Raw genomic sequence first — 10,000 nt, 5'->3', positions numbered from 1 at the left:
TATGGTGTCTGAGTTTCGAAATCACAAGACATCTGGAGAAGATTGCTGGGAAAGATTATACATTCTCACAAATGAATATTTAATATTTTCAATATTAATAAATTATATTTGTTTTGTATACAATTACTTGATTCTGAATTACAAGAAGAGGATCAAAACATGAAGGGAGGGTAGGTGCGCGCCCGCAATGACCCGTCGCGCCCTCATCCCATGCCTCCCCTCCCCATGTGTGTGTGTGGGGAAGAGTGGGGGTGGGATGAGGGAGGTGGTGGGTCAAAGGTGGGGGCGCACAGGGGGATGAGGGGGTGGGGCTTGTGTGGGAGGGGCTTGTGTGGGCGGGGCTTCGGTGGGGCTTGTGTGGGCGGGGTGTGGGTGGGGCTTGTGTGGGTGGGGCTTGTGTGGGAGGGGTTTATGTGGGTGGAGCTTGTGTGGGCGGGGCTTCGGTGGGGCTTGTGTGGGCGGGGTGTGTGTGGGCGGGGTTTATGTGGGTGGGGCTTGTGTGGGAGGGGTTTATGTGGGTGGGGCTTATGTGGGCGGGGCTTCGGTGGGTCTTGTGTGGTCGGGATGTGTGTGGGCGGGGTTTATGTGGGTGGAGCTTGTGTGGGAGGGGTTTATGTGGACAGGGTTTATGTGTGTGGAGTTTTTGTGTGGAGCTTGTGGAGACAGGACTTATGTGGGAGGGGTTGATGTGGGCAGGGTTTATGTGGGCAGGGGTTTATGTGGGTGGAGCTTATGTGGGAGGGGCGAATGTGGATGAGGTTTGTGTGGATCAATGGATGGGTGGAGAGATGGGTGGATGGGTGGATGAGTGGAGCTTGTGTGGATGGGTGGATAATTTTTTAATTAAATAAACATGTTGTGTGTGGGGGAACTAATTAACTAATCACTAATTATGTGAATATGGGTGGAGCTTGTGTGTGTGTGGAGCTTGTGTGGAGCTTGTGTGGAGCTTGTGTGGAGCTTGTGTGGAGCTTGTGTGGGGTTTGTGTGTGGTGGGGTTTGTGTGGGGTTTGTGTGGGTGGGGCTTGTGTGGGTGGAGTCAAAAAGGGGCGGAGTCAAAAAATTTCAATTTATCTTTGTCTTTTGTAATTCCTGTGAATAAAATGAACCTAAAATCTCTTCCCCTTCCAAATCATATATCTTATAAGTCCAAGGAACCGTATCTATTACATCAACAATTTTAAAAAGCTCGTTGGTCCATCTTTTCGTATAACCTTTTTCAAAATGAGATTTCCACCTATATATTCTTACGATATCACCAACTTTGAACTTAGGTTTTCTGACATTAATCTCTTTTTCATATTTTAATTTTGTAAATGTTTCTGATGGTTTCATATTTGTTGCCGTGTGAATCGTGTCATTATACTTATCCACAATATCCTGAATAAAAGATGACCATTGTTGTGAACCGAGTTGTGTGAATTTTTTATAGTCTCTCTTTTAAGGTACGATTAAAACGTTCAACAACAACTGCCTTCCCTTCATTAAAGGTACTGTATAATGTAATACTGTTATTTTTTAGAAAATTCATAAATGTCTTGTTATAAAACTCTCTACCCTCATCAGTCCACAATTTTTTAGGTTTTCTCTTACTTTTATTAAATATCTGTTGAAAAGCTAACATAAGAGTATTACCTGTTTTGTTTTTTAAAGGGACAACCCACACATATCTACTCCTCAAATCAATAACGGTTAAAGCATACTTGTACCCCTTATCATTATTGAGTTCAATCAAATCAGCAGACCAGATATAATCTACTTCCTTGGAATAAACTTTCCTTCTCTGAAACTTTGTGAATATTGGTTTATGTAATTCATCAGCTAATTGCTCTTCAGTCTTAATGACATCATTGGAGCTTACAAGTTTTTTGAATTTCCAAGTCCAAGTTTCAATTTAGCACTGATCATCTTCTTCACAATGAACCGATCAACTTTTTCTCTCAAGGTTGGATTTTGTATCAGAGACAAATTATACAACATTTCTCTATCGGCTTCATGCTTTTCTTCCAACGTTGTGGTATTCCCATAATCAATATCGTGTCTCATGCACACTTCATCAACTCTATTGATAGGCTGACTCCAGGATTTAGGATTGTCTGCCTCATCTAATCTTTTATCGAAGTTTGTGCCTGGACCACAGAAAGAATACCCTGGAAGATGTAATTCCCCTGGTATTCCAGTAGTTGTAAATTTACTTCCTGATAAAAACTTTTGTATATCTCCTCCGAGTTTGTGTTTGGAGATAAATTGATTTTTTTTTTGAACCACACACCGAACATATACCTTTTTGGATAACCCTGTTATTTTTACTTTTAATATATGAAATATTTTTAGTATTAGTTTTCTTTTTACATTTGAGACAATAACTCATTTATTTATGTGAAAAAGTCCTGCAGAGTGCAAAAACCTTTTTAGTTTCCAACATGCACATTTGAATCTTAATTTTTAAAACATAAAGAATCCTAAGAAATGCCTTCACTCTCTCCTCCATTTATTTAAGAAAAAAACTTGAATTAAAATGAATAGCTTGACGATGTCAATAGTCTTGAAGAAAATATTGCAAATAGACTTGTCAATTCTTTGTTTTCCTCCTCGGTGGGTTGAGTTATTTTCTGTAATACCACCAATCTTTTTTGAATCTCACTGGTTTCCATATTTTGATATTTATTTTGTCTCGCTCTTTCCTCCCTCTCCTCCCTCTCTCTCTTCTCTTTTTCCTCCTTCTCTTTCTTCTCCCTCTCCTCCTTCTCTCTCTTCTCTCTTTCCTCCTTCTCTTTCTTCTGGTGAAAGATGAAATATTGCTGGTTGTTCTGTTGGAATGAGTCCTGCTTTGGTTTTTGAATCCGCTGAATATTCATTGTTTTGAACAGCATTCACAATATAATCAGGGGGTTGATTAATCTCTTCCAGTTGTTGAAATAAACCTTCATCATCATTTTCTAATTCTCCTAAATGCTCTAATTCTTCCTCTGTCATTTGACTGAAATCTTTTAACATTTGAAGTTTTTTAGGAGTATATTCTACTGTGGGAACTGTGGAAACATCTTTCATTTTTTCTTGGGAAGTTTTTAAAAGTGGTTTAAAAAATTTCTCTTGTTTTCTTTCAAATGCTTCTTCGCCCGTTAGTTTCTGTCTGCGTTTCTTCTTTATGTCTTCCTGTTGTTTTACAACTTTTGAAACCAACTCTTGATGTTCCTTAAATCTTCTTGCTCTTTCTTTTACATCCATTTATTTATTGTAAAATATAATTTAATGAATTGTAAAGATCAACAGGGAAATTTTCCTTTTCTTCATCATTCAAGTAGATGTGTTCAAATAAATCCTTTTCTTTAAATATTTCATCAAATTCTTTATTAACATTAATGCGAGTTGTAATTTCTTCTTCACTAATACTTGCATCTCTGCTTTTCATACGTTTGCGTTGAGTTTCTTCATCAACATCAAAACCGAATGATAAAATCTTCACTCCGCTCAGATATTTAATAATTTGTCTCGTTCCTTCTGGATTAGTTTCTAATATCCCAACACCACCAGATTTTAGTTTCCTTAACTCACTCTTACAATGTGAATATTTTGTTGTACCAAGAGAAACCTCCTCAAATATTTGTCCTTCATTCCTCAATCGCATATGTTCCTCCACTGAAATATAGTGATAATCTTCACCTTTTACTTCTCCAGGTCTTATTGCTCTAGTTGTTGTTGATACAATGCGTATCACGGGGTGTTTTTTATGTAAATTTACAATATTCTCATTTGTACTACACAAGAACCTTGATTTATGAAAGTTTTTTTCCAGAAGCAGATTTACCCACAAGATTTATAATAATAGTTGTCATTTATATATGTAATTGTTTATAAAACAAAAAATATATCCCTTAATATCTCATCTTGTTTCACAACAATATATTTATATTTTTCAGTCGTGTGCTTCATGTAATCCTCAAATTTATTTTTACTACATAATGTAGAACAATTATCTCTCCAAAAATTATTGATATCTATTGAATTTAACTTGAATAAAATAAAAGTATTAGCATTGTTTCTGATGGAACGACGAGGAAGTTGAAAGTACGATTGACTAAGATAAATACAATTACAAGAAGAATGTCTCCCTCTTGTGTAGTAGCTGTCCATTACCGTTTGGTTTCTCTCATTAACACAATCATCAAAGATAACGAGGTTCTTTTTTGATTTATCCAAATCTTGGGGAGACGGTATATCGTCCGTATTATCACTAAGAATACAAGTTATAGGATTTGATTTCTTTTTACATCTCTGTGTATCACAAAATAGTTGAATTATATCTTCAATGTAATAATCATTTAGGTTTTTTTGGCGTTTAAATAAACCGATTATATCTTCTTTTTGAAGACCAGCATTAAAACCTTGTGAGAGTAGTTGATACTCTGGTTGAAAACTCGACTTTGTGAAAATTATTAAATTATCATAATCTAAAAAGTTGGGAGTGAGGAGCATTTTTAAAAGTAAGCAGGTTTTTCCACATCCACTTGAACCAACTATGAGACATCTTAATGAATTTGGGAGATTTTTATGGTTGTTAAATTTTATCTTATTTTCCCAAATAGGTAAAAAATCATTCATTTATATATTTGAAAAACAGGTTATTTAATTTATTATTGGCTTTTTTAGAAACTCTATATTTTATCCTAAGTTCAGGTTTAATTTCAAGATAATCCATTATTTTATTTATACAATATCTTGTGTTGATATTTCCCTGAAAATTACATCCATGAATAATATACAACAACAATCCTTTGAACATTTCTCTTATACGTTCAGTTTCTTCCCTTGTAAGGAAAGGTGTGTTATCACCCTCATACTTTACATTCATTTCTCTAATCAATCTTGTAAAGTAATTCATTTTTGGTGTAAATCTAAAAGAATTATTTTCCTTTTTATATTTTTTATTATCATTAATTAGAAGATAATCACAGAATATACATTGTTTATAGGCTTTTGACTCTGTGTTTAATCCCCGTCTTTCACACGCAGGACAATTCTCAAATTTGTCATATGGAGAATCAGGAAAGTCTAGCATATTTATAAAGTAAAACTTTACTTAAACTGAAATTCATCTATACTTTCAGTTGTATATTACCATCGATATCGATATACTTTTTTTCATTATCAGATTCAACGACAACATTTTTTATATTAAAGGTAATTTTAAAATGATCGTTAATTACTATTGAATGAAATGTCATTTCACCTGATATATTAACATCCTTTATTTCATCAGGATTTACATCTTTAGGGTTGTTGAAAAAAATACAAATTTCTCCTTGCATATTACAGATGGTCTTATCTTTTCTTTCTAAAGCTTCATCCATAAGGTTTTTGTTTTTTGATACTTTTTCTTGTTTCATTGTTTTTTCTAGTTTTGAATATATTACTAGAAGGAGAGGAGAAACTTTTGTTAGAGATACTTTAATTGATGTTCTACCAGGTATACTAAAAGCCCTTCCACTGAAGGAAATTGAAGAACTCATATTATTTACCATAATAGTTTTTATCCAATAGTTGTTATATTTATCTTTGTTCAATTTTACATCCTTGATATATTTCTCAGTATCTTTAACAAATGAAGAGATTGATTGAAACTTGTCTTTTGTGTCTTGAAACATTGTATTTATTAAGTGAAAAAGTTGGAGGATAAAATGGTTTTAAGCACAGATTCACCTGTAAAACAAACGAAATTTTCATCAAGAAAATTTTAGTTTAAGCAAAGATTTTTTATATAAATATGGTGAATACAACATACTGCGATGTTTGTAATCACGAATATAAACATTATAGAAAACACCTCCGAACCAACAAACACACATTTAATCTGTTTCATAAAATATCTCCTCTTGAGTTGGAAAGAAAACATTGTGATATCTGTTCAAAGGATGTTTTGAAGAGTAGTTATAATAAACATCTTCAATCACAAAAACACAAGAAAAATGAGTTTAAAGTAAAGGGAGACTATTATATTGAAAACACTGATGGGGCATTTAAAGGGCATATAAAAATAAGGATTTTTCAATTTGGAGAACCCGGTCCATCATCAATAGCTGAATCAATTGAAATAGTGAAACCCGATGTTGAAAAATTTATTAAAAAGACATTAAAAGAAATGAAAACTTTAAAGTTTTATATGGGAGTGAAAATGAATATGAAAAGACAAGATGAAGAACAAACTCCTTATATGAGAACAGATCTTCATTTTATAACATCATTTCAAGATTTTTTGAATAGTGGGGTTTATGAAGAACTATCAAGACAAGAGGAGGATGTTGATAATACAGTGGTAGGAAGTGGATTCAATATTAAAAAAAAATCATCTTTTTAGATATACACATTCTAAAATCAAACCCTCTTAAAGCTTCTTCTTATATTGAATTACCAAAAGAAATATAACTAAAGAAGGCAGTTGTTAATATTAAGAACAATGATAATAAATGTTTTCTCTGGTCTGTTCTTGCTCACTTACATCCACCAAAATGTAATTCAGAAAGAGTAAAACAATATATTAAATATGAGAATACCTTGGACATTAAAGATTTTAAATTCCCAATGCCACTAACAGATATTCCTAAATTTGAGAAAAAGAATAATCTTTCTATTAATGTATATGGATTAACGGATACAAACAAAGTTCAAATATTAAAAATTTCAAACAACTATAAAAATGAAGAAACACACATTGATCTTTTATATTTTAGTGTTGGAAAGAATTCACATTACACATACATCAATAATTTATCAAGATTAATCTCTTCTCAGGTATTCAGAACAGCAAACAAAATATATCCTTGTAAGCGATGTCTTAATTCATTTCATACAAAAGAACGATTAGAACAACATTCAAAATATTGTAGTAATCATAAATCAGCTGTAATTACAATGCCTAAACCTGGTGAAAAGATTTCTTTTGAAGATTATAATAAATCTATCATGCACCCATTTGTGATATACGCTGATTTTGAGTGTATCCTTAAAAAGATTAATACTGCTTCTCCTAATCCAAAAGAATCATATACAAATAAATATCAAAAACATATTCCTTGTGGTTTCTGTTATTATATCAAATCATCTGTTGGAGAAAAGTATAAGAAACTTGAACATTATCGTGGAAAAAAAGCTTCACAAGAGTTTGTAAAACGATTAGAAAAGGATTGTATAAGACTCACTAAATTAATGAAAGAAACAAATGAACCGATGAAATTAACCAAAGAAGAAAAATTAGAATTTAGAAAGAACAATATCTGTCATATTTGTGAGGGGGAAATTAAGGAGTCAAAAGTTAGGGATAATTGTCATCTTACTGGTAAATATAGAGGTCCCGCTCATTCCTGTTGTAATCTTAATTATAAATTACCTTCTTTTATTCCAGTCTTTCTTCACAACAGCGCCAACTATGATACACATCTATTTATAAATGAACTTTCAAAAACACCAGGGAATATTTCTGCCATAACAAACACAAGTCAAAAGTATATTTCATTTACAAAAATGATATTCACAAAACCTATAACTCGTATTCGGTTTCTTGATTCTTACAAGTTTATGGGAACACCACTAGCCTACCTCGCATCAAATCTAAGCTCCACGGACTCTTTTCCAAATCTTAATTCATTCTTTCCAAAAGAGGAAATTCTCACGAAAGAGGAAATTCAGATTAAAGAGAGAATTCAAAGTAAAGAGGAAACTCTAATTAATGAAGAAATTCTAACTGAAGATGAAATTCTAATCATAAAGAAAATTCGAACAATGAATGAAATTCTAACTAAAGAGGAAATTCTGATTAAAGATGAAATTCTGATTAAAGAAGGAATTCTTACGAGAGAGGAAATTCAAACAAGGAATGAAATTCAAAGTAAAGAGAAAATTCTTACAAGTAAGGGAATTTATCCTTATGATAATATGGATTCATTTATGAGATTTAAAGAAACACAACTTCCATCAAAAGAAAGTTTCTATAATAACCTTTATGAAGAAGAGATAAGTGATAAGGAATATAAACACGCACAAGAAATATGGAAATTATTTAAGATAAAGAACCTTGGAGAATATCACGATTTATATCTAAAAACAGATGTTTTATTATTGGCTGATGTGTTTGAAGCTTTTAGATCACTCTGTCATAATAAAAATTGTTATGGATTAGATCCTGCCCACTATTTCACAGCTCCTGGTTTAGCTTGGAGTGCAATGTTGAAAATGACAAAACAAGATATAGATTTAATCAGTGATGTGGATATGCTTTTGATGATTGAGAAGTCCAAGAGAGGTGGAATATCACAAGTATGTTCAAAAAGATATGCTAAAGCAAATAATAAATATCTTCCAAATTATGATAGTGAAAAAGATAGTAATTATTTGATGTATTTTGATGCTAATAATTTGTATGGATGGGCAATGTCTCAATCTCTGCCTTATGGTAAATTAGAGTGGGTGGAAGAAAAGGATTATGAAAAGGCTTTGATGAATATTGTTATTTCTTCTCAAGAGGAATTGAATGACGAAGAAGAAGGTTATTATTTTGAAGTTGATTTGAGGTACCCGAGTGATCTTCATAATAAGCATAAAGATCTTCCTTTTGCATGTGAGAAAGAAACTCCAAAGAAAGAATGGTTAAGTGATTATCATAAAAGTTTTAATATTAAAGGTAAATCAACAGAAAAGTTATTAACAACATTCTATGATAAAGAGGGATATGTTTTGCATCAGAGAAGCTTAAAACAGTTTTTGAGAGAAGGATTGAGAGTTGCTAAAATTCATAGAGTTTTAAAATTTAAACAAAGTCCTTGGGTGAAAAAGTATATTCAATTCAATACAGATATGAGAGCAAATACAAAAGTAAAATTTGAAGGGGACTTTTATAAATTAATGAATAATGCTGTATTTGGAAAGACTATGGAAAATGTTAGAAACAGGCAAAACATTAGATTCGCAACATCTTGGAAAGAAGCTTCGAGATTGATAAATAAACCCAGTTTTGATAGAGAAGAGGTTTTTTCAGAGAACTTTTCTGCAATTCATATGAAAAAGGAAAGTATTGTAATGGATAAACCAATTTATATTGGAACAGCAGTTCTTGATTTATCAAAGATATTGATGTATGATTATTTGTATAATGACTTAAAGAAAGAGTATGGTGAAAATGTTTCATTGTTGTATATGGACACTGATAGTTTTATCCTAGATATAAAAACTGATGATGTTTATGAAGATATGAAGAAAAATATTGGAGTATATGATACAAGTAATTTCAGCAAGAAGAGTGAGTTATTTTCCAAAAAGAATGAAAAGGTTATTGGTAAGTTTAAGGATGAGTTGGGTGGAAAAGTAATGAGTGAGTTTATTGGATTGAGAGCAAAGGCATATGCTTATAAGTATGGTGATCAGATTGATAAGAGGTTAAAGGGAATAAAGAAATATGTAATAAAGAAATCAATAACTTTTAGAAATTATTATAATTGTTTGATGAATAAGAAAGAAGAATACAGGAAAATGAATACAATAAGAAGTTATAAACATAACATATATATAGTGAAGAAGTAAATAAAAAGGCATTAGGAGCCTTTGATGATAAGAGATTTATTTTAGATAATGGAATAGATTGTGTTCCATATGGATATTGTATGATAGAGTGTATAAAATAGATTGCGTTTTAACGATGGGAAGATGGGTTAGGGTTTTTTAAGGGCTACCGCCGCGCTTTTTCACAATATATAAATGGTTAAACCAAGTATTAATCAAACTAAAGAGTGGAGAAAATCTCAGTCTTGGTATATAAATGGAAAACATAATGAATGTGAAAAATATCAAATAAGTCTTATTGAAAAAATAACTAAAACAAAGGTAAATAAAACAAATAAGCGAATCAATTTAAAAAGTAGTAAGTTAGAGGATGTAAAGAAAAAAATGAATATCCTTGAATGGACTGAAAACTTTGATGGTTATCAATTGAACAATGAAAAAACAATTTACT

This window comes from Eptatretus burgeri, chromosome 6 (genome assembly GCF_056783735.1).
Source record: "Eptatretus burgeri isolate ZD-2024b chromosome 6, Ebu_testis_v1, whole genome shotgun sequence".
Lineage (NCBI taxonomy): Eukaryota > Metazoa > Chordata > Myxini > Myxiniformes > Myxinidae > Eptatretus > Eptatretus burgeri.
This window is presented reverse-complemented; position numbering follows the sequence as displayed.